Source organism: Schistocerca piceifrons, chromosome 5 (genome assembly GCF_021461385.2).
Source record: "Schistocerca piceifrons isolate TAMUIC-IGC-003096 chromosome 5, iqSchPice1.1, whole genome shotgun sequence".
Lineage (NCBI taxonomy): Eukaryota > Metazoa > Arthropoda > Insecta > Orthoptera > Acrididae > Schistocerca > Schistocerca piceifrons.
The window spans coordinates 641,527,014-641,553,212 of NC_060142.1; positions in this window are offsets into that span (position 1 = coordinate 641,527,014).

Here is a 26,199-nt window from a genome sequence, read left to right on the forward strand (position 1 = left end):
GAACAGTCGTCCTGTTGCCACGCCCCACAAAGATTTTAGAAACTGTGATGGAATGTGATGGAGTATTCATCTACCTCATCGCGTTTAATATAGAATTTGTCCACCCTTCACTTTTCGTATGGAATGTATCCAACCTTCACTTTTAGGACGGCTTGAACTCTATAGGTGACACTTTCACTGAGGTATGAGAACGTTTGTGGAAGAATGACAGACCACTCTTGCTCAGGAGCCGAAACCGGTGATGTTGGAAGGTGGAGTCTGTAGCGATGCCTACATTGTAACTCATCCCGAGGGTGCTCTGTTGGGTTCAGGTTTGGATTTGGCAGGTTAGTTCATTTCAGGAATATTAGCTTCCGCAAAACATGCTCATACAAAGGATCATCATCTCAGATCTGTTCCTCTACTGTACACACTACACAATTGTGAGGAAAGCATTCATATTCTTCCAAATTCATCGTTACCTTAAACGCAATAAGGGAACCACACGTTAACCGCAAAAACTTCCTACACGCCATAACACACCTGCTGTGTACTATATTGTTGACATTACATTTCATAGCAGGTATCGTTCTCGAGAAATCCAGCAAACCCAAACCTTCCCATCGGTTTGCTATAAAGTACAGCATTCTTCATCACGCCAAAACACTTGTTGACACTGTCAAATGATGTCGCTCTTTACACCATGTCAAGCATCGTTTAGCATTGGCTAAGGCAGTATATGGCTGATGACGTTTCTGCTCGACCATTGTACCCCATTTTTCTAACTCCCTACGCACAGTCATTGTGCTGGGTGGGCTGTTGGTAGCGTCTGGAAGTCACGAATGAATCGATCCCCTGATTTATTGCCACTTTCTACATCTAACCTCCGCAATGTCCTACAGTCTGCGTCCGTGAGTACATGAGGTCTGCTTCACCTTGGTTTAGCTGTTGTTGTTGCTTCGTGTTTCCATTTCACAATCGCAACGCAAACAGTCAATGTGGGGGCGTTACAAGCACTGAAATATCCCTGATGGATCTGTTACTCAGGCAATACCCGAGTGACTAGACGACATTCGAAGTCTCTAAGCTCTGCTGACAGACCCAGTCTGTGTTGCTGCTTCGCTACAGATAACGCAGTACTCTTCGCCTTCTTTTATAACGTTGGATCCGCAGTTCGTCTCTCACAACGACTGGTGGTCTGTTCCAAATTACGTAAGCGTGCCCGGAAGCTTTTGATACATAGTATACGGGGTGTTACAAAAAGGTACGGCCAAACTTTCAGGAAACATTCCTCACACACAAAGAAAGAAAATATGTTATGTGGACATGTGACCGGAAACGCTTACTTTCCATGTTAGAGCTCATTTTATTACTTCTCTTCTAATCACATTAATCATGGAATGGAAACACACAGCAACAGAAAGTATCAGCGTGACTTCAAACACTTTGTTACAGGAAATGTTCAAAATGTCCTCCGTTAGCGAGGATACACGCATCCACCCTCCGTCGCATGGAATCCCCGATGCGCTGATGCAGCCCCGGAGAATGGCGTATTGTATCACAGCCGTCCACAATACCAGCACGAAGAGTCTCTACATTTGGAACCGGGGTTGTGTAGACAAGAGCTTTCAAATGCCCCCATAAATGAAAGTCAAGAGGGTTGAGATTAGGAGAGCGTGGAGGCCATGGAATTGGTCAGCCTCTACCAATCAATCGGTCACCGAATCTGTTGTTGAGAAGCGTACGAACACTTCGACTGAAATGTGCAGGAGCTCCATCGTGCATGAACCACATGTTGTGTCGTACTTTGTAAAGGCACATGTTCTAGCAGCACAGGTAGAGTATCCCGTATGAAGTCATGATAACGTGCTCCATTGAACGTAGGTGGACGACGAAACTAAAATGAGCTCTAACATGGAAATTAAGCGTTTCCGGACACATGTTCACATAACATCTTTTCTTTATTTGTGTGTGAAGAATGTTTCCTGAAAGTTTGGCCGTAGATTTTTGTAACACCCTGTATAAGGAAAAGTTAGGCAGTGGGTTTCTTATTCAGAAGTAGCATTTGAATTATTGTTGGTTTGTGATATTATCATGTTATGAGTGGTGTAAGAAGAATAGTCTACCAGCGTGTGTAGGAATTCATTATGAGAGGATCGTGGCCTACCAACAGTATAGTATATCGTTCTGAAATATTGCTGTTCGATTTGTCCGGAATCTCATGACTGCCATGGGAATGGATCCTTTGGCTTAATGATTGCTGCACTTATTACAAAACAGAATTTAACCCCTCCCCCCACAGGACTACCACCATAACGGCGTAATGCTCGCTATGTCGCGCATGATTCTACAGCAAGTCACACCTTGAATCAGGAAGTACGCTTCTTCTCAGCAACACGAGTACCCGCACACATATTCAACAATGTCTGAAGCACCAAAAACAATCAGCACAACAATCATTGTTGCAGCTACCACTGCCGGACAAAAGCGAAGTCAATGGTCCACCCAAAGACAAAACTGGACACAGGAGGGATACCACAGGATCTCTTCAGACGGCTCCCCATCCTGTGTAGAGCAGTATGATGGGTGTACCGATGCGTCTAAGCTGTGAAGAGAATGCCCAAACGTTGCCACATGGCATTCGAGGTCATCGTACAGGCCTGGCACCTTGCCTTATGAGATATGATCAACACTGCGTATACAACACGGTTGCCTCTGGATATCATAGCTGGTATTGTATGCAACCACGTCTATACTTCTGAGTCGTATCAGCTCTTATCGATATTGCTCATGATTGCGCTGTTACCCAGCAATGGCTTCTCGCACAGCTCCCTTGAGGGTGTGGGTGGCGACTTCCAAGCCTTTGACAGCCGTTGCGGGTGCATGGAGAGCACCGTCTGTCTGGCGGTCAGCTAGGAGGGTTCCAGCTGTCAAAAGGAGCGCTGAGTACACTGCGAGGGACAAAATGAGTGGACACCCCCAGAGCAGGGCGTGGCCGGGTGCCCGACGCCGGTGTGCTGCGTACGTGAGTGTGCAGACACGAGGCCAAGTGGACAACTGTATGTCGGACAAATGAATCGTCGGGTCGACTTGGACAACAGACAAGATCTGCTGTGACTGAATGCTATCTTGAGCACTGCTTGGAGTACTAGCACTCCATCAATTATGATTCATCTCAAATACTGACTCACACTCACAATTAGTGTGTATCATGGCGGAGGTAATGAAGCTCATTTTGTTGTAAAACAGTTTAAACAGAAACGGTAGTTACCACCTCTACATGGCATGGCCCACTGTAAGTGTTATTCAGGGTACATCACTTCAGGGAATGTACCCTGTAACGGCAGAGGTGACATCTACTATAATTTTACATCCAGTCTCCAAAGCATGTTCAGCCACCATCGGTTTCTCTGGATAGCTTAGTCGTAGACATCTCTCCTGAATTATCCTTGTTCTGTTGTATGCAGGAGAAGTCCGACACAATGCTGCCCATATTAACACGATATTCTGTAAATTTCAGGGGCCATGGTTTTTACAGATCGTCACTACCTGAACACGCTGTGGAAAGATTACGTGGAATTTGATTCGACTGCACATAATTTTTCTATAAAAATATTGTCTCTATGTGAGAAAAGTGAATATATTGACTTTAAACATTTGCTCCTCATGTAAAGTGTACTCTACATATCGTATTTAACTGCTCAGCGAAACTCACAGTTGGTTGGACCTGTGTTGCGCATGTGAAATAAAACTTTAAACTTCATGAAATGCAAATTTTTAAATAAAGAAAATGAATATAACTAAAGACCAAAAGAAAATAATAGTGTAATCAGTGAAAATTATACAACTAAAACTCAGGACCGAAGTACATTACGAACTACTATTCAATGGAAAATAATTTAGTTGCTACCACTACACCTGATAAATCCTCAGTACACACTGTTTGCTCAAGAACGCAAGATCAGATCTGCTCTGAAATTAAAGTGAATTACCACTCGATCAGTATGCTGTTTTTTGGCTGATGTGCTGACGTTCACAGAAGCAAAAACAAATCACCAGATGCAGCTGCTAAACGAAAATAAGCTACTCACTATTAATTTCTTTACTTTTACCTGTCAGATACCATCTGTGACTTCGTGTGGTCTAAGGTGCACATGGCTAAATACTCAAAGCTACTATAAATCATGGAGGGGGGCATTACCCTTAAAGAAAATCGTTCTTGAAAAATTAAACTCGGATTATTGACAAAAGTACTATACTAAATAAGAAGATCTAACAATTCCGAATTTCTTCTATTACAAAGAACACACGCCTCTCAACGAATTGCATAATTTGTGACAGTGAAAACAAAGAGATCCAGTTAACACTAATCATAAAAATTATTACTTATCTGAGAGACAAAGATTTCCATCAATTAATAGTTCTGAGTAATAAACATATTGGGACGTTAACTCCAATAAAGATTTCATTTTTGTGCATGCTTCCGTTAGCTTTTAAAATTGTTTCAACGTCTTCTCTATCAATATAAAGAAAGTAATATAAAGAAAATATAAATGTGTTTTCATTTCCATAATGAAGCATTCTAGATAGTTTCTCCCACATGCACGAATAACAGATCTCACTTTCTGAAAAGCTTAACGGGTCGCTAATACGTCTCAAGTATGAATGCTCTTGCGCTGCACGCTTTACTCAATAGAAACTCAACCACAGATAAAGCTAAACGCAGGATCTTATTTACTGCTCACGCAGTCCCCTCATTCATCTTTGTCCCAGTACAGTAAATGTGAATTATTTACAGTAACAGTACAGTAGCCGTACAGCAGTACATGAGGACCTTACATTATTCCCCTGCCCAGCAGAAAAAGTTTCATACAGATTGTCTTAGCTGTGGTAGATAAGGAGAATGAAGTTAAATAGAAATACAAAGAAGAGAGTACAATAAATCACAATTGTAAATAATGTTACAGGTGTTAGGATTTAGGTTACAAAATGTAAAAAAGAATGTTCTGATTAATGTTTTATACATGAAAATTAGCTTTGCACAGGGAGGAGGCACACACATAATTTTCTGAGTGCTTTAGGCTGTAGAGAAATATTGCATCGACCATAACCACCGAAGATTTGCTTCAGTGCCTCCTATCATTAATCCTGAGGCTAGTATGTGAATACATTTGAAGGTATAATGTTGCATCACTCAGCAGCAACGACGATACTGTTACTATCTCTTGTCATTAATCCAGTGACTAAGAAAAGGAATGCAGCTAGCACAGTACTGACACATTTCTTGAAGTGTGGTCACTGATGGTGAGGTTGACCTTGTATTACTGAACCAACATGTGAGCAATGCTGACTAGTATAAAGAATGCAACACTCAGGCGGAGAGGCATCCAGTAAGGCAGCTGAATGTCCATCGTTGGCAACACTCTGATGATTGGTATTAAATATAGAATCAAATATGAGCAGATTCAGGGAATTAGTTTCCCACTGGCAATTCCTATGACCAGTTGGATTCTCGTAGATAACTTCGCAGTCAGTACTAATATTTCCTTTGAGTGTGTGCAAACTAAGTTAAATCTGTGGCAACTTCATCCAATTTGTGATTATACAGTACATTAGAAATTTGTGAACTGCACATGCAGTACTCTCCCTCTGAGAAATGACCTCATTTCTAACAAATATCTGAAATAGTACAAGAGCATATTGTAGAGATGCACGATGAAGCTTCTGAATGCTTATAGATTATCACAATCAGTGAGGTCAAAAACCATCTACATACAAAAAGAAGTGCACAATATTTTGTTCAAGACGTAAAGCAAAGTAACCAAGCGGAATAACTGACAAAACGTCGTTACCTTTTAACGGTGACAATGACCATGAAAATGTACAAGAAAACATAGTGTGCATGCAGTGATAGATCGTATGTTACAGAAAATGTTTAGTTACTCAGAACTAACAACTAACATGTAAATTATAGGAAAAGTGGCAATAAAAATACTTACACACACAACGTAAGATGAGCGAGGTCTCCAGACCAAAAATAATGAGCAAACAAATAAGTGTATCATAAAGGAAAAGGAAAGGGAATTAAGTGCACTTAAAAGTCAAAGTCTCAGTCAGTCTGTGTGATATTTTATGATAGTGTTATATACTACTCTAGTGTTCTCATCGGCTTTCTCACTTCTCTGTGTATGCATACTATACTTTCACTGCAACCTCACACTTTTCTCATGATATCTTTTATCTCAATTTATTACGAAAAACACCATACTGACATAATAATATGTTTATTGTCAATTTACCCGTCAAAAACATCACATTCGCTTGTCTGTCAATCATTTCGTTGTCATATCATCATGACCACATAATATAATCATCATTCAACTTGTGTATACTCATATTTATTTCCATATATCAATCGACTTCTTTTTTCAACCATAGGATATATGCAACCTAGTTTTACCTGCCTACTCATACATTTTACTACATCCATTTCTTTTTTAGTACACACCTCTCTCTCATTTCAAGGTGCATGTGTTACATTTTCAACTTACTCTCTTATGACACTCATTTTTAATTAACGTGTTAAGTCATGACACTTAACTCATTTATAGCTTCTAACAGTAAATGTTTATTCCAAGTGAGCTCTCATAAAACTATAGGCGCCACAATATACATACGTATATTCACAAAAACAGTTCATCAGAAAAGCAACGCAGCCAAATTCATTAACATACACATATTAACATGACAAATACTTCATCATAAAACCAATCCAGTAAATATATTACACATATGCAGCTGAAATCAGCGTGGTCACTCAGTAAACAAAATTAAAAAATGTTCTTAGGCTAAGACAAGTCATACACAAAAGTTTTATCAAAAAAGCGCACCAGTAACTAAAGCCAAGTATTTTGTCACACAAATGCAAGGTATCAGTGTCATCAAAAGATGCCCATAACACATCAGAGACAAAAGGTATGTTGCTACACCAGTAAATGCATAATGCATGAGTTCGCATAAAGCCATATCTGTTCAAGCAACAGTCATGTTATGCAATAGTATTACATACATTTCACAGCACTAACCTAAGCCATAGCTAGAAGTGCTAAAATGAAAAAAAAAACAAAAAAAATAATGGATTACTAGAAACTTATTCGTTAAAACAATTATTTTACCATAAAATACATCCATATTTTGGTTAATGGTCTTCTCATTCATATTTTCCATCTCTGCCTCCATCATAAAAACTTACCATTCAGCGACGCATCCTATGTTCTATCTCTACTAAATCATCATTATAATAACATCATATCTTGAAATATCCTCGTACATCGTAAATAATTAATAGTAATACCTCCTACTCTGTTTCATTAATCAGTTCTTACACGAGAATCCCTCCATAAATGATAGTACTGAACAATTAAACCGTCATTACTGCACGACTGATCATGAAAAGTAAATCTCCACAAAAATACATCTCGACTCATATACTGATAATTTCCTTCAGACAACAAACTCTTATCTCTGACAACCCATAATTATTCCTTGAACTGGTAGAAAATCCTTCATACCTGTATTTTTTCCCCCCATGAACCATGGACCGTGCTGTTGGTGGGGAGGCTTGCGTGCCACAGCGATACAGATGGCCGTACCGTAGGTGCAACCACAACGGAGGGGTATCTGTTGAGAGGCCAGACAAACACGTGGTTCCTGAAGATGGGCAGCAGCGTTTTCAGTAGTTGCAGGGGCAACAGTCTGGATGATTGACTGATCTGGCCTTGTAACATTAACCAAAACGGCCTTGCTGTGCTGGTACTGAAAGCAAGGGGAAACTACAGCCATAATTTTTTCCGAGGACATGCAGCTTTACTGTATGATTAAATGATGATGGCGTCCTCTTGGGTAAAATATTCCAGAGGTAAAATAGTCCCCCATTCGGATCTCCGGGCGGTGACTACTCAAGAGAACGTCATTATCAGGAAAAAGAAAACTGGCATTCTACGGATCGGAGCGTGGAATGTCGGATCCCTTAATCGGGCAGGCAGGTTAGAAAATTTAAAAAGGGAAATGGATAGGTTAAAGTTAGATATAGTGGGAATTAGTGAAGTTCGGTGGCAGGAGGAACAAGACTATTGGTCAGGTGATTACAGGGTTATAAATACAAAATCAAATAGGGGTAATGCAGGAGTAGGTTTAATAATGAATAAAAAAATAGGAGTGCGGGTTAGCTACTACAAACAGCATAGTGAACGCATTATTGTGGCCAAGATAGACACAAAGCCCATGCCTACTACAGTAGTACAAGTTTATATGCCAACTAGCTCTGCAGATGATGAAGAAATAGATGAAATGTATAACGAGATAAAAGAAATTATTCAGGTAGTGAAGGGAGACGAAAATTTAATAGTAATGGGTGACTGGAATTTGTCAGTAGTAAAAGGGAGAGAAGGAATCATAGTAGGTGAATATGGATTGGGGGGAAGGAATGAGAGAGGAAGCGGCCTTGTAGAATTTTGCACAGAGCATAACTTAATCATAGCTAACACTTGGTTCAAGAATCATAAAAGAAGGTTGTATACGTGGAAGAATCCTGGAGATACTAAAAGGTATCAGATAGATTATATAATGGTAAGACAGAGATTTAGGAACCAGGTTTTAAAATGTAAGACATTTCCTGTGGCAGATGTGGATTCTGACCACAATCTATTGGTTATGAACTGCAGATTGAAACTGAAGAAACTGCAAAAAGGTGGGAATTTAAGGAGATGGGACCTGGATAAACTGAAAGAACCAGAGGTTGTAGAGAGTTTCAGGGGGAGCATAAGGGAACAATTGACAGGAATGGGGAAAATAAATACAGTAGAAGAGGAATGGGTAGCTCTGAGGGATGAAGTAGTGAAGGCAGCAGACGATCAAGTAGGTAAAAATACGAGGGCTAGTAGATATCCGTGGGTAACAGAAGAAATATTGAACTTAATTGATGAAAGGAGAAAATGTAAAAATGCAGTAAATGAAGCAAGCAAAAAGGAAGACGAACGTCTCAAAAATGATATCGACAGGAAGTGCAAAATGGCTAAGCAGGGATGGCTAGAGGACAAATGTTAGGATGTAGAGGCTTGTCTCACTAGGGGTAAGATAGATACTGCCTACAGGAAAATTAAAGAGACCTTTGCAGAGAAGAGAACCACTTCTATGAATATCAAGAGCTCAGATGGCAACCCAGTTCTAAACAAAGAAGAGAAGGCAGAAAGGTGGAAGGAGTATATAGAGGGTTTATACAAGGGCGATGTACTTGACGACAATATTATGGAAATGGAAGAGGATGTAGATGAAGACGAAATGGGAGATAAGATACTGTGTGAAGAGTTTGACAGAGCACTCAAAGACCTGAGTCGAAACAAGGCCCCAGGAGTAGACAACATTCCATTAGAACTACTGATGGCCTCAGGAGAGCCAGTCATGACAAAACTCTACCATCTGGTGAGCACGATGTATGAGACAGGCGAAATATCCTCAGACTTCAAGAAGAATATAATAATTCCAATCCCAAAGAAAGCATGTATTGACAGATGTGAAAATTACCGAACTATCAGTTTAATAAGTCATAGCTGCAAAATACTAACGCGAATTCTTTACAGACGAATGGAAAAACTGGTAGAAGCCGACCTCGGGGAAGATCAGTTTGGATTCCGTAGAAATGTTGGAACACGTGAGGCTATACTGACCTTACGACTTATATTAGAAGAAAGATTAAGAAAAGGCAAACCTACGTTTCTAGCATTTGTAGACTTAGAGAAAGCTTTTGACAATGTTAACTGGAGTACTCTCTTTCAAATTCTGAAGAAGGCAGGGGTAAAATACAGGGAGCGAAAGGCTATTTACAATTTGTACAGAAACCAGGTGGCAGTTGTAAGAGTCGAGGGGCTTGAAAGGGAAGCAGTGGTTGGGAAAGGTGTGAGACAGGGTTGTAGCCTCTCCCCGATGTTATTCAATCTGTATATTGAGCAAGCAGTAAAGGAAATAAAACAAAAATTTGGAGTAGGTATTAAAATTCATGGAGAAGAAGTAAAAACTTTGAGGTTCGCCGATGACATTGTAATTCTGTGAGAGACAGCAAAGGATTTGGAAGAGCAGTTGAACGGAATGGACAGTGTCTTGAAAGGAGGATATAAGATGAACATCAACAAAAGCAAAACGAGGATAATGGAATGTAGTCAAATTAAGTTGGGTGATGCTGAGGGAATTAGATTAGGAAATGAGACACTTAAAGTAGTAAAGAAGTTTTGCTATTTAGGAAGTTAAATTACCGATGATGGTCGAAGTAGAGAGGATATAAAATGTAGACTGGCAATGGCAAGCAAAGTGTTTCTCAAGAAGAGAAATTTGTTAACATCGAGTATAGATTTAAGTGTCAGGAAGTCGTTTCTGAAAGTATTTGTATGGAGTGTAGCCATGTATGGAAGTGAAACATGGACGGTAACCAGTTTGGGCAAGAAGAGAATAGAAGCTTTCGAAATGTGGTGCTACAGAAAAATGCTGAAGATAATGTGGGTAGATCACTTAACTAGTGAGGAGGTATTGAATAGGATTGGGGAGAAGAGACGTTTGTGGCACAACTTGACTAGAAAAAGGGATCGGTTGGTAGGACATGTTTTGAGGCATCGAGGGATCACAAATTTAGCATTGGAGGGCAGCGTGGAGGGTAAAAATCGCAGAGGGAGACCAAGAGATGAATACACTAAGCAGATTCAGAAGGATGTAGATTGCAGTAGGTACTGGGAGATGAAGAAGCTTGCACAGGATAGAGTAGCATGGAGAGCTGTATCAAACCAGTCTCAGGACTGAAGACCACAACAACAACAACAACAATCTTTTTTTTATGAATGGTGTGAGAAACGAATTTATTTGCGAGTGATAGAAAATTTGCAACAGCTGATTTTTGTTACGACTTGTACTACTTGTTACATTGGCCTCTTACGCACAAACGATACCTGTGTTGCCTTTTGTCATTACTTATGTTGAATCTGAGAAGGCAGTTATTGTGAATTTCATGGTAGACTTCGAGGAAAGTGTGGATGAGTATAACAGGTCAGCGAAAGGGAGATACGCTGAAACAAATAAGTCACTAGATGACTTTAATGAATCACAGAAAGAATTTATAGGGTCAGTGAGAGAGACGAGTACAGCACGGAAAGGAAATAGTACACCATAGGTAGAAAATATATAGAACCGGAATGAAATGATTACGTCACAGAGAGAACAGATAGGTATGATTCCGGACAAAACTGACGAATATACTAGCATAGTGACTATCTGTTCAAAATTACAGAAAGAAAATCTGACGGCACTTTATTGGTCCATTTCTCGAAAACATTAGAGTGCAAAGTTTCGAAACAATGTAATGTTGATCAGACGCGATCCAACCGACAACAGAAACGTGAAGCAAATACTAGCACAAAATTAGCCAAGACGAGTTTAAACAGTGAAACATATTCACGCCCACGGCAAAGTGGAACAACTATCCACAGAAAACAATGTAACTCTCTGTACCATTAAGGCTCATGGAGAACAACAAAGTGAACATCTTGCTATCCCAACCTGTGGGAAACACGAACAAATATATATCATTTCGAGTAACATAAGCACAACCACAGATAACATTTTTGTAGTCTGTTCTTCACGTACAAAGAAACTTAAATCTTTGGAACAGCGTACCGACGATCATGTAATACACAATGAAAGAAAACACAAGTGCAATGATTTTAGTCATTCTATTTTACGTTTTGGTCCTCTCGATAATATATGTATTCATGGCATTTAGGCTACTTTTCGAAAAACACCGTTTCACTCGCAGTCGAAACAGTGAATAGCATTGGTGGCACACCAGAGAAGCTTTGTACATACAGGAAGCCCAATAATCACGATTACAAACATGTTCATACAGTCAACTTAGGCGACTATTTTCTTGTACAAAAATGTATTTACCCACAAGACGGCGAACAAACTGTGAGCTATTATAAAGAGCATTTGTGTATAAGAATTGCGAAAAGAGCTGACAATCTGAATTCCACGCTTTTTACTACGTTCATATGTATGTAGAGGAATCAATTATACTTCTGTGATGCATCCATTGGCGAACGATGCCTCCCTGAGCTAGGTGTTAACTATTCTTGGTAACTCGTCTTCTCCTACTGTCTCTTTTAGTCAATTAGCACAAGGAATTTTTTCCTACTATCCTCATGTTAATATGTAATTTTAGTGACTTGTGAACTATTATTAAAAATGTGTGATATTGGCTACAGAGTACATTCCGATACTGACAAATTGAAAACTTTGATTATACGCCATTCACGATGATAACAAAATTTGACCGAATGAAGAAGTGTTGAAATTGAAAATTGTTCGCATTTTATGAATATTTCATACCGTTAGGAAAATATGTAAAGGAAAACACTGAAGTTCGAACGCAGCACATATGTAACAATACGCAACAGGAATGCGCTACGAAGCAGAAAGAGACTTGCAATTCCGGGAGTAAGCAATACGTCACATCACACGAAATGTACCACAGCTTTGTTCACTTAAATAAATAGCTGGGACATCTTACTGATTATACTAAGCACGACACTAAACTGCCCACTTCCTGCAAAAATAGGAATTTTTTCTAATATAGAACTTTTGGAAATGAAACACAGATTGACGAAACAAGAGTACAGCTCTGAAGACCATCATTTTTACATACAGCGATAGCGATAGCGTGACTATGAGTTACAAAATGAAATTTTTAGCACTAATTCTAATGAGATGTACAGATTATAGAGATTATAGTAGAGTTGTCCAAATGTAAAATCTGTTTCCAAGCGATAGTGGTATGGATAAAAATACAGGTTGTTGTTGTTGTGGTCTTCAGTCCTGAGACTGGTTTGATACAGCTCTCCATGCTACTCTATCCTGTGCAAGCTTCTTCATCTCCCAGTACCTACTGCAACCTACATACTTCTGAATCTGCTTAGTGTATTCATCTCTTGGTCTCCCTCTGCGATTTTTACCCTCCACGCTGCCCTCTAATGCTAAATTTGTGATCGCTTGATGCCTCAAAACATGTCCTACCAACCGATCCCTTCTTCTAGTCAAGTTGTGCCACAAACTTCTCTTCTCCCCAATCCTATTCAACACCTCCTCATTAGTTACGTGATCTACCCACCTTATCTTCAGCATTCTTCTGTAGCACCACATTTCGAAAGCTTCTATTCTCTTCTTGTCCAAACTGGTTACCGTCCATGTTTCACTTCCATACATGGCTACACTCCATACAAATACTTTCAGAAACGACTTCCTGACACTTAAATCTATACTCGATGTTAACAAATTTCTCTTCTTGAGAAACGCTTTCCTTGCCATTGCGTCTACATTTTATATCCTCTCTACTTCGACCATCATCCGTTATTTTACTCCCTAAATAGCAAAACTTCTTTACTACTTTAAGTGTCTCATTTCCTAGTTTAATTCCCTCAGCATCACCCGGTTTAATTTGACTACATTCCATTATCCTCGATTTGCTTTTGTTGATGTTCATCTTATATCCTTCTTTCAAGACACTGTCCATTCCGTTCAACTGCTCTTCCAAGTCCTTTGCTGTCTCTCACAGAATTACAATGTCATCGGCGAACCTCAAAGTTTTTACTTCTTCTCCATGAATTTTAATACCTACTCCAAATTTTTGTTTTGTTTCCTTTACTGCTTGCTCAATATACAGATTGAATAACATCGGGGAGAGGCTACAACCCTGTCTCACTCCTTTCCCAACCACTGCTTCCCTTTCATGCCCCTCGACTCTTATAACTGCCACCTGGTTTCTGTACAAATTGTAAATAGCCTTTCGCTCCCTGTATTTTACCCCTGCCACCCTCAGAATTTGAAAGGGAGTATTCCAGTTAACATTATCAAAAGCTTTCTCTAAGTCTACAAATGCTGGAAACGTAGGTTTGCCTTTTCTTAATCTTTCTTCTAAGATAAGTCGTAAGGTTAGTATTGCCTCACGTGTTCCAACATTTCTACGGAATCCAAACTGATCTTCCCGAGGTCGGCTTCTACCAGTTTTTCCATTCGTCTGTAAAGAATTCGCGTTAGTATTTTGCAGCCATGACTTTTTAAACTGATAGTTCGGTAATTTTCACATTTGTCAACACCTTCTTTCTTTGGGATTGGAATTATTATATTCTTCTTGAAGTCTGAGGGTATTTCGCCTGTCTCATACATCTTGCTCACCAGATGGTAGAGTTTTGTCATGACTGGCTCTCCCAAGGCCATCAGTAGTTCTAATGGAATGTTGTCTACTCCCGGGGCCTTCTTTCGACTCAGATCTTTCAGTGCTCTGTCATACTCTTCACACAGTATCTTATCTCCCATTTCGTCTTCATCTACATCCTCTTCCATTTCCATTATATTGTCCTCAAGTACATCGCCCTTGTATAAACCCTCTATATACTCCTTCCACCTTTCCGCCTTCCCTTCTTTGCTTAGAACTGGGTTGCCATCTGAGCTCTTGATATTCATACAACTGGTTCTCTTCTCTCCAAAGGTCCCTTTAATTTTCCTGTGGGCAGTATCTATCTTACCCCTAGTGAGACAAGCCTCTATATCCTAACATTTGTCCTCTAGCCATCCCTGCTTAGCCATTTTGCACTTCCTGTCAATCTCAATTTTGAGACGTTCGTATTCCTTTTTGCCTGCTTCATTTACTACATTTTTATATTTTCACCTTTCATCAATTAAATTAAATATTTTTCCTGTTACCCAAGGATTTTTATTAGCCCTCGTCTTTTTACCTACTTGATCGTCTGCTGCCTTCACTACTTCATCCCTCAGAGCTACCCATTCCTCTTCTACTGTATTTATTTCCCCCATTCCTGTCAATTGTTCCCTTATGCTCTCCCCGAAACTCTCTACAACCTCTGGTTCTTTCAGTTTATCCAGGTCCCATCTCCTTAAATTCCCACCTTTTTGCAGTTTCTTCAGTTTCAATCTGCAGTTCATAACCAATATATTGTGGTCAGAGTCCACATCTGCCCCTGGAAATGTCTTACTATTTAAAACCTGGTTCCTAAATCTCTGTCTTACCATTATATAATCTATCTGATATCTTCTAGTATCTCCAGGATTCTTCCAGGTATACAACCTTCTCTTATGATTCTTGAACCAAGTGTTAGCTATGATCAAGTCATGCTCTGTGCAAAACTCTACAAGGCGGCTTCCTCTTTCATTTCTTCCCCTCAATCCATATTCACCTACTATGTTTCCTTCTCTCCCTTTTCCTACTGACGAATTCCAGTCACCCATGACTATTAAATTTTCGTCTCCCTTCACTACCTGAATAATTTCTTTTACCTCGTCATACATTTCATCTATTTCTTCATCATCTGCAGAGCTAGTTGGCATATAAACTTGTACTACTGTAGTAGGCATGGGCTTTGTGTCTATCTTGGCCACAATAATGCGTTCACTATGCTGTTTGTAGTAGCTAACCCGCACTCCTATTTTTTTATTCATTATTAAACCTACTCCTGCATTACCCCTATTTGATTTTGTATTTATAACCCTGTAGTCACCTGACCAAAAGTCTTGTTCCTCCTGCCACCGAACTTCACTAATTCCCACTATATCTAACTTTAACCTATCCATTTCCCTTTTTAAATTTTCTAACCTACCTGTCCGATTAAGGGATCTGACATTCCACGCTCAGATCCGTAGAACGCCAGTTTTCTTTCTCCTGATAACGACGTCCTCTTGAGTAGTCCCCGCCCGGAGATCCGAATGGGGGACTATTTTACCTCTGGAATATTTTACCCAAGAGGACGCCATCATCATTTAACCCTACAGTAAAGCTGCATGTCGTCGGGAAAAATTACGGCTGTAGTTTCCCCTTGCTTTCAGCCATTCGCAGTACCAGCACAGCAAGGCCGTTTTGGTTAATGTTACAAGGCCAGATCAGTCAATCATCCAGACTGTTGCCCCTGCAACTACTGAAAACGCTGCTGCCCATCTTCAGGAACCACATGTTTGTCTGGCCTCTCAACAGATACCCCTCCGTTGTGGTTGCACCTACGGTACGGCCATCTGTATCGCTGTGGCACGCAAGCCTCCCCACCAACGGCAAGGTCCATGGTTCATGGAGGGGAGGAAAAAAAGATTAAAGTAAATATATCTCTAAATGCAAGAGAAACGAACTCGAAACCTGTATACTGAATAAACTTAAAATAATCTTTACTACAATGCTGTCTTTGCACACAATAGGTTTCCACGAATCACAAAAATGAAGTACGAAAAATCACACATAAAAATGACAAAGAAAATTACAACAACTGAAAGACAAGACACAAATTTTAGTACGTGTTTAAGTTGCACTGATTTGTTTTCGAGAAGCTGTGTCGCAGTCGAACTACGTACCATAATCACAGAAAAACAAGAGGACTATCCTAGGCGAAAGAGATTACATGTATAAGCTCTCTAGAAAAAAAAATATTTTCTGTATGTGGGAAAACAAAATCTTCTCCTCATGTAACGTTTACTTCAGATATGGCATTCAATTGCTAGGACAAACTAACTGTTGGTTAGTCCTGTGCTGCACGTCTGAACAGTGTCGTGAAATAAAATTTTAAACTTTGTAAACCGCAGAATTTGAAGAAATAATGTGTACCTGATTGACACAAAAGGAAACTAAAAATGTGCTCAAACAAAACTACACAACTAAATACCGAAGTAGACAGTGAACGTTGCGTGATATGAAATGCATTGTTTGACTTTGAATATTCACAAAAAGAAATAACTGCTCTGGTCGTAACAAAATAACTCTTTGAAATTACCAGCACTGTTCACTGGAAAGCTGTTTTCCAAGAATGCAAAGTGAGATCTGTCACGAAATAAAAGTGACTTCCCTCTCGCTCAGCATACTGTTTTGTGACTGATGTACTGACATTCTCGAAAGCAAATAAAAATCAGCAGATGCAGCAGCTAAAGGACTTTGTGTGACGTCAGGTGCAACAAAAACATGACTAAATATTCAAAGCACCTATAAATCATGGATATGGGTATTACTTCATAGGAAATCGTTCTTGAAAAATTAAACCCAGATTATTGACAAATACGATTGAACAACATAAGAAGACTCAAACAAACTCAGAATTGTGTCTTTACAAAAATTACCTAGATCTCATGCAGTTATGTAATTTGTGACACAATGAAAACAAAGAGATCAAATTCACACTAATCATAAGTGTTATTAGTTACCTGACGGACAAAGATTTCCAACAGTTAACAATTCTGACAAACAAACATTTAGGAATGTGAAACTTCATAAACATTTTATCCTTGCACATGCTTTCGTTACCTTTAAAGTTCCTTTACAATATTCTCTATAGACATAAAGAACGAGAAAATATTAGAAATGAATTTTCATCTCCATAATAATGTATTCCAGATAGTTTCTCCCAGATTCACAAATAACAGACACCATTCTCTGAAAAGCTCAGCTGCTCACGAATATGTCTCAAATAAGAATGCCCCAGTGCTGCATAATTGACTGTATAGCAAGTCAACTACAGGTAAAACTGAACACAGAGTCAAGGATATTATCCATTATCAATGCAGTGCGCTCATTCATCTCTGTCTCAGTACGGTAAACGTGAACTATTTACAATAGCAGAAAACACAGGAGAACCTTACAAAATGTATGTTCACGACAGCAAATACTTTCTAGGATATCATAATAAATGATACTATACAGTTCAGTATATCTAATGGCACATTCAATAGAGACGGATGTTTGCAGCGAGTGTGTCGTGGAATCCCAACATCGCGTTGTTAAAGCCGGCGCAGCAGACACGGGACTAAAAAAGTGACCCACACGGCAATAGACCGAGCTTTAGTGATGCCACAGCCGGTAACTATGGCTCTATAAGAACGTGGCCAGGAAACCAACAAGTAGTCGGTTACCACTTGACATCGGACGAGGAGCACTCGGCCGAAATATCGTGGATTTATAATCACTTGAAACATCTGGAAGCCCGAGAATATTTCATTTAAATGTGGAGTATCCTGCAACATCCATTTTAATGGAGTTTCGTAACAGGTGATGTACGAGTATGTTAAATCAAGGTTAAAGGTCTGTCCTCTGTCAAATTCCCTCGTTAGTTGTAAGGAAACATTAGTACCTCTAAATTGTTAACGGATGTTTAAGGAAAAAGAAACAGTACTTCACACAGTTCTCGTTGAAATACTGTAGGTGTACAGTTGTGTTTCATTTGAGAATACCACTTAAGACAAATGTCCTCAGTTATTTGCTGGATGTATACTAATCTCTGTCTTCCTCTACAAATTTTACCCACTACAGCTCCGTCTAGTGCCATGAAAGTTATTTCCCGATGTCTTAACAGATGTTCTAACAACCGCGCCTTCTTGTTGTCAGTGTCTTCCACATATTCCTTTCCTTACCGATTCTGCGGAAGGTCTTTTTATTCCTTACCTTAATCAGTTTACCTAATTTTCAACATTCGCCAATAGCACCACATCTCAAATGATTCGATTCTCTTCTGTATCGGTTTTCCCACTGTCCACGTTTCACTACCACACCATGCTGTGCTCCAAACGTACATTCTTAGAAACAACTTTCATGAAACAAAGTCTGGGTTTGATACAAGCAGACTCCTCTTCACCATGAATGTCCTTTTTGCCAGTGCTAGTCTACATTTTATGTCCTCCTAGCTCTCTGCATCACTGGTTATTTTACTGCCTAGGTAGCAGAATTCCTTAAATTCATCTACTTCGTCCTCACCAATCCTGATGTTAAGATTTTCACTGTTCTAATTTCTGCCACTACTCATTACTTTCGCATTTCTTGGATTTACTCGCAATCCATATTCTGTACTCATTAAACTGTTCATTCAATTCAGCACATCTTGTAATTCTTCTTCACTTTCATTGAGGATAGCAATGTCACCAGCTTATATTATCGTTGATTTTCTTTCTCCTCTAATTTTAACCCCACTCATGAACGTTTGTTTTATTCCAGAAATTGCTTCTTTTGATGTATAGATTGAACATAAGGAGCGACAGCCTTGTCTTACGCATTTTTCAATCGGAGAATTTCGCTATTGGTCTTAAATTACCCCCTGGTTCTTGTACAAGGAAAGGGAGAAAAAATGCAGAGGCGCAACCCGTTGCTGCAAATGCCACAATAAAAGCAAATTCATCAGGAAAAGCAAATTCTGGCTTAGTGCTCAGTCAGATGCTCTGTAAATTGGGAAAGCTAGATGCAACAGAAAATCGAACGGGAAAGATTCATGCAGGGCAATCGAAGTTAGAGGGATTCGTTGCTGAAATCGAATTAAAAATGAAGCAAGGGACAAAAATGTGAGACAGGAAGTGGACGATAAAACGAAGAAGTAAAAATAAAGACGAAGGTGGAAATCGATGGAGCAGGTCAGTGAGCAAAAAGAAGCCAATGTAGCCGAACGAGTTAAGTGATTAGAGAAGAATCAAGAGGCAATTCAGACCGATGTTAAGACCATACAGGAGCGGACCAAGGTGGCTGCCCAGAAAATAATTAAGATGGACCACCAGTGCAAGAAGGAACGAGAAATGTTGTCATACTAATGGGTCCAGTGGATAAATATGAGCGGTATTGCGGGGAAGCCAAATTACGTAGTTTAAAATCCAAAAGAAAGGGATGCGTACATCTGTAAGAATTTGTGTGCAGGTTAAGAAGGAACGTACCAATAGAATGCAAAGAGGATAAGAAAATAAATATGGCACGTAGTTTATGTAAGATGACGCTCTACACTGGGCAAACGGTGCACGAAACCAATGCCTAAACCTCTAGAACTTTATTCAGAAATCTTCAAATGTGTGTGAAATCTTATGGCACTTAACTACTAAGGTCATCAGTTACTAAGCTTACACACAACTCAACCTAAATTGTCCTAAGGACAGACACACACACCCATGCCCGAGGGAGGACTTGAACTTCCGCCGGGACCAGCCGCACAGTCCATGACTGCAGTGCCTAGACCTTTATTCAGAAGTTTGTGGAAAAGTATTGGATATCAGAAATCCAGGCTAATGTAGTAATGAACTGTCTGTGGGGTCCAGGGTATAATCCTGGTAGTGTACATGCATACAATAAATCTTCTTGAACACTACCCTACACAAATAAATATGGCTATGCTAAGCTCAAATGTACACTATTTAAACTCAAATGTACAGCTTTATGGACGAAACTACAGAAAACAGAGTTGGAGAAGGTGGGGGAAGGTCCGTGAAATAATGTAAATAGTTTTATGAAGAAAATAAAGTGGCTGAGTCACGCTTTAAAAATTATAAACCACCTGACCGGCGCACGAATTACATGAATGGTACGACTCGGAATAAAAATAACTTGCCACAAGATGGGAGACGAAGAAACGATCGAGGTAGACTCATCCACACAATTGGAGAGCATAAGAGGGAGGAAACGGAAAAAGGAGTCCTGAATCAGCAGGAAAACTGAGGAGCGCGTATCTGGCGGTCCGCACCAGCGGGAACTGGCGGCCACAGCCGACTGTTCGGTGTAGGCAGCAAAGACCATATGACTATTATTACAGACACGGATATTAAGACTGGACGGAGAGCAGGGGAAATGGTTCACCATCATTAGAAATAACACGGAAGTGCAGAATACAGTGAGCGGCAACAGTGAGTACCAACTGAGTCAACGGCCACGATTACGGGAGGGTAGTAGCGAGCAGCGAGGAGGCTCGCTTCTGCGATGCTGACATCACGATCAATCCGCGAACAGCTGAAGCGAGTAGTGGAGTTGAGGGATCAGAAATGAGCTCCGTATACTAGCTTTAATCTCGCCAGCGTGTCCTGTGATGTCATCTCCAAACTCACCGTCTCCGTGTGTCCCTGCAATAGATGCGTGAGTCTCTGCAGTACCACACTCGTCACGTGGGTCTGATGTTGGCTGCATGTCGACTCGACTCACTCAGAAACGAGAGTGAGTACATTAGTTCACAAGGACAACCGCGGCGAACTCAGTCATTACCGCTACATACGCAACCGTATGGAAAGAAATGTCCCGCATTTAACTGTAAATTACTAATGATTAACTTCACACAATTAAGATTTCGGCTCTATAGCCATTCCAAAGAACAAGTTGAAACGTCACGAGATGTTCAAACTAAACAATAGAACCAAGTTATATATCAATATAACGAATGTTCCGTTAGCAGCGAATATTGTTCTGTTTATACATACATTTAAACAGACGAAATTTTTTCGAAGGTGGTTAAAAATTAATTCCAATATTTAACAGGCATTCAGAAAATGGCTAAAGATTTCGTTGACACATACATACGTTCGAGGTGTTACCGGGTCTGTAAAGACAATACCAAAAAACATGAATAAGGATAATGTGCAGTCTCCAAATGGTGATTAATTACGAAAATGAATTACAGAAATGAATGATAAGATATGCAACTCGCTGTTAGAGCATAAACGCAAGTCACCATTACCACATTAATCAAAAATAGCACGCTTTTTGTCGTAGGGATATGACATTCTCGTTTATCTATGCCAAGTTACGTTTGACCAACTACATACACTATGTGATCAAAAGTATCCGGACACCCCCAAAAACATAGGTTTTTGATATTAGGGGCATTGTGCTGCTATCTACTGCCAGGTACTCCATATCAGCGGCTACAGTAGTCATTAGACATCGTGAGAGAGCAGAATGGGGCGTTGTACTTCGAACGTGGTCTGGTGATTGCGTGTCACTTGCCATACGTCTGTACGCGAGATTTCCACACTTCTAAACATCCCTAGGATCACTGTTTCCGATGTGATAATGAAATGGAAACGTGAAGGGACACGTACAGCACAAAAGAGTGCAAGCCGACCTCATCTGTTGACTGACAGAGACCGCTGCCAGTTGAAGAGGGTCGCCATGTGTAATAGTCAGATATCTATCCAGATCATCACACAGAAATTCCAAACTACATCAGGATCCACTGCAAGTGCTATGACAGTTAGACAGGAGGTGAGATAACTTGGATTTCACGGCCGAGCGGCTGCTCATAAACCACACATCACGCCGGTAAATGTCAAACGACGCCTCGCATGGTGTAAGGAGAGTAAACACTGGCCGATTGAACAGAGATCGTGTTTTTCGTGGAGGGGCTTGCACCCCTTGTTGTTTTGCGTGGCAATATCACAGCACAGGTCTACATTGATGTATTTAGCATCTTCTTGCTTCCCACTGCTGACGAGCAATTCTGGGACGGCGATTGCATCTTTCAACACGATCGACCACCTGTTCATATTGCACAGCCTGTGGCGGAGTGGTTGCCCGGCAATAACATCCCTTTTATGGACTGACCTGTACAGAGTCCTGATCTGAATCCTATAGATTACCTTTGGGATGTTTTGGAACCCCGACTTCGTGCCAGGCTTCACCGACCGAAATCGATACCTCTTCCCAGTGGAGCACTCCGTGAAGAATGGGCTGTCATACCCCAAGAAACTTTCCAGTATTGATTGAATGTATGCCTGCAAGAGTGCAAGCTGTCATCAAGGCTAAGGGTGGGCCAACATCATATTGAATTCCAGCATTACCGATGGAGTACGGCAGGAACTTGTAAGTCATTTTCAGTCAGGTGTCCGGATACTTTTTGACTACGTAGTGTACGTTTTCTTATGGTGAAGATGGAATAAATATGAATACAACCATTTTGTTTTCTGTGGACAAAATTCGAATGTCTGTATACTGAGGCGTGAAATTATTCCAGGGATCACTCCTGCTCTAATGCAACACATTTCCAATTGTGTACTTACCATCAATTAATTTTCATCTCACATCTACCACAGCATCACAAAACACGGCTTCGTTAAAAGCCATCTAATCCCGACAATCGGTCATGTCGCCTTTTCAGAGCTACTTTACAGAAACGAGACTCTTGTACTATTCTTCCATACTAACAATAAGTCGCAGCAAACCTTACACTCCTTCACGCTTCAGTAAGAGAGAACAGGTCGACGAGACGAAGCGACTGCAGGGCCACAGTTCTCAGACTCGTCATTCCCATGGAACTACAGCGGGAACGGATGAAGCCCATTAGCAGTGACGTTAAAAGCGGCGTCTTGATTTGGTGGAGTATGCAACCCGCAACAATATATCGTACTCCGTTGCTAATCTGTAGTGGAGACGCGAAATTAGTTGTCAGCCACTGTGATGTCACTCAAATCAACAAAGAACATTATAATGCACAGAGTGAGTCTAATTGATGTGACAATGGACGCTGCAACTGGTGGGAGGCAAGTTCATTACAAAGACAGGTTGTTATGGCCATAAGAGAGGATGGAAACAGCAGCCAACAAGAAAGTGAAGATGAAGAGAACGAAGAATATGACGAAATAAGGCAAAGGTTCCGCAATATGAAGGAGACTCCAGCAAAAACGAAATGAGGTAACGACTGGCGGAATTGTAGGCTGGGAGGATTGCAATTCAAATAAGGATGTTAGAATCAGGAGCGCCAGTTCGCTATAAATTCGAAAGAAATAGCAGTTATCCTGTCCAGGAAACAAGGACAAGTGTTAGTAGGTTGACTAATGAAGGATAACTGAACTACAATAAACCAGTAGAAGAAACTGGTACAGAACAGATCTTTGTGTACAATATCTGAAACTGTGGCGTATATGGGTTGAGTGAAAGAGAAGAAGAGCTAACTGAGAAGAGAGAGAAGAAGAAGGAATGAGGAAGTTGTCGAAGAGGCAGAAAACACTAATATTAAAAAGTTGGAGACAAAGAAGGTTATTATCTGTTGTCATGCGAAGTTCAACGTCAGCACGAGGAGTGACAAGAAGACATTAATAGATGCAAGGGTAGTGTAAGATGAAGAGAAGAAAAATGCTAACAAAGAGGAAGCAGAGAAAGACAAAGATGAAGGTAAAGAAGAGAGTGTAGAGGAAAAGGAACATGAAGGAAAGGAGGTGACAGTGGAGATATCGTTTTAAATAGAGAGTTCAGTGATTGAGTTGTACTGGGTGTCTTGGGGAGAACAATATTTATTCATACAGAATTTCAAACAGTGCTATGAATAAAGACTTTTGTGATTCTCGAACGACATACGTAAAAATGTAAAGAAAAATCATTTCTGATTCAATTGTATTTAAAAGCAATATAAATTTATTATGTATATTATTCTTTGTTCTATGTTAAAAATATCAATAACTGTGAATGATTTTATGTAATTGTTTGCTGTGGTCTTGATGTTGGATAAGGATGAAGACATTGTAAGCGTACTTACGTTGCATTTTTCATCGAATATATGTGTTTGTTTCCTCTTAAAACGTTGTTTGTGTATCTTTAGCATCTCTACATGTTAGGAGACGAATAACTTTTTTTTTAGAATAGCAGAAACCACAATACAGCTCGAGCCTATGATTGATTGTTATCGGCGATTTGCACAGCTGCAAAGTGTTATTTCCAATATTAAACGGCACAGTTCTGATGCAATAACTTACAAAGTTTGCGTTTTAATTATATAATTTCACTTTATATCATTTTACTTTATTTGCAAACATTGATATTAGTTTTTATTAAATTATTGTGGTTGCTGCGTAACGGCTATCTTTCATTTCGGCCATCACAGAAATGAAGTTACTCCTAAATGATCAGTGATAAATATGCCACACAGTAATATTCCTCTACCGAAACCCGTGACATGAATCAGAATTAATAACAAAGATATTCCAATGTAAAGAAGAGCTTGAGATCTTTTTTTTAACAGACGAACTAGTACAGTGCTTGACAATGCCCTCTACGTGTTTCATACTGAGGGCATTAATCCTTCAAGTAACATTTCCTTAAAAAAAAAACTGTGTAATTTGTACGTAATAAGCTGTGTTGTCACTTCAGTGTGTGTGGGGTCATTTGATGTGTAACTCTACGTATACCTGCCTACAAATCGCACAGTTTAATAAACTGCAAATGTACACAAAATTAAAGTATACCAATTCATGTGCACAACAGAACACAACACTCATACCAAAAACAGAGAATCTACTTACCAAAAGAAGCATAATTGTAGTGAATGATAATTTCTTGCAACACTTCCGTTTTCACCAATAGTCGTAGCTTTTGACATCCCAAATACAAGGACGACTTTCTACTTCACTTATGAAATCTTCTGTGTTAATCAAATCTGAACTCATGGCTGCAATATGTATAGTATAATGTGCAATGAATGCTTCGCGTCACTGTCTCAGAAATGACTGCCTGTCTTTTGGCAAATCTGCAGCGCTGTGTCTGTGACCTGTGTCCCACTGCGAACACTCCAAACTAATGCATGTACGGCGGTGACTGCTGTGAACACAGTGACCTTGTCGGTCACATGTGGCGACGGCGAGCTACTGCTTCGTCGCAGTGTAATGTCCCGGCGTGAATGTTCCAAGTAAAACGAATGTATCTCTGCTGGTGACCTTCATCAATGTCCCAGTGTGAAACGGGTCTAAGTCTTAACATGGTAAGGAGACTGTTACCTGGGCACATTCGCAGTTTATACAATGGGGGCTGGGTGACGAGGAAATGCTATAAAAAGGAATAGAGTTTTAAACATTTACAATAACCTGGGAGAAAGGATGAGCCTAGAGATACTTCACCGAAAAGCTCATTGCTGCAAGATGACCTAACAGCAAGTATTTATGTGTCACCGCCAGACACCACACTTGCTAGGTGGTAGCCTTTAAATCGGCCGCGGTCCATTGGTATACGCCGGACCCGCGTGTCGCCACTGTCAGTAATTGCAGACCGAGCGCCACCATACGGCAGGTCTAGCGAGACTTACTAGCACTCGCCCCAGTTGTACAGCCGATGTTCATAGCAATGGTTCACTGACAACTACGCTCTCATTTGCCGAGACGATAGTTAGCATAGCCTTCAGCCATATTTGCTACGACCTAGCAAGGCACCGTATTCAATTGATAATTAATATTATGAAGCATGTACCGTAACGAGAGATGTTCTACAATTATGGATTAGAGTTAAGTATTATTTCAACTACGTGCTTTATTTGCAATTCTCAAGATATTGTCCTGTTCCAGACCTCACGCCAGTCAGCGTGTAATTAAACGCGTGCATTTCGCCCTCCTCTAGAAAAACAGTGTTGGCTCTTCTGCCAACACTAC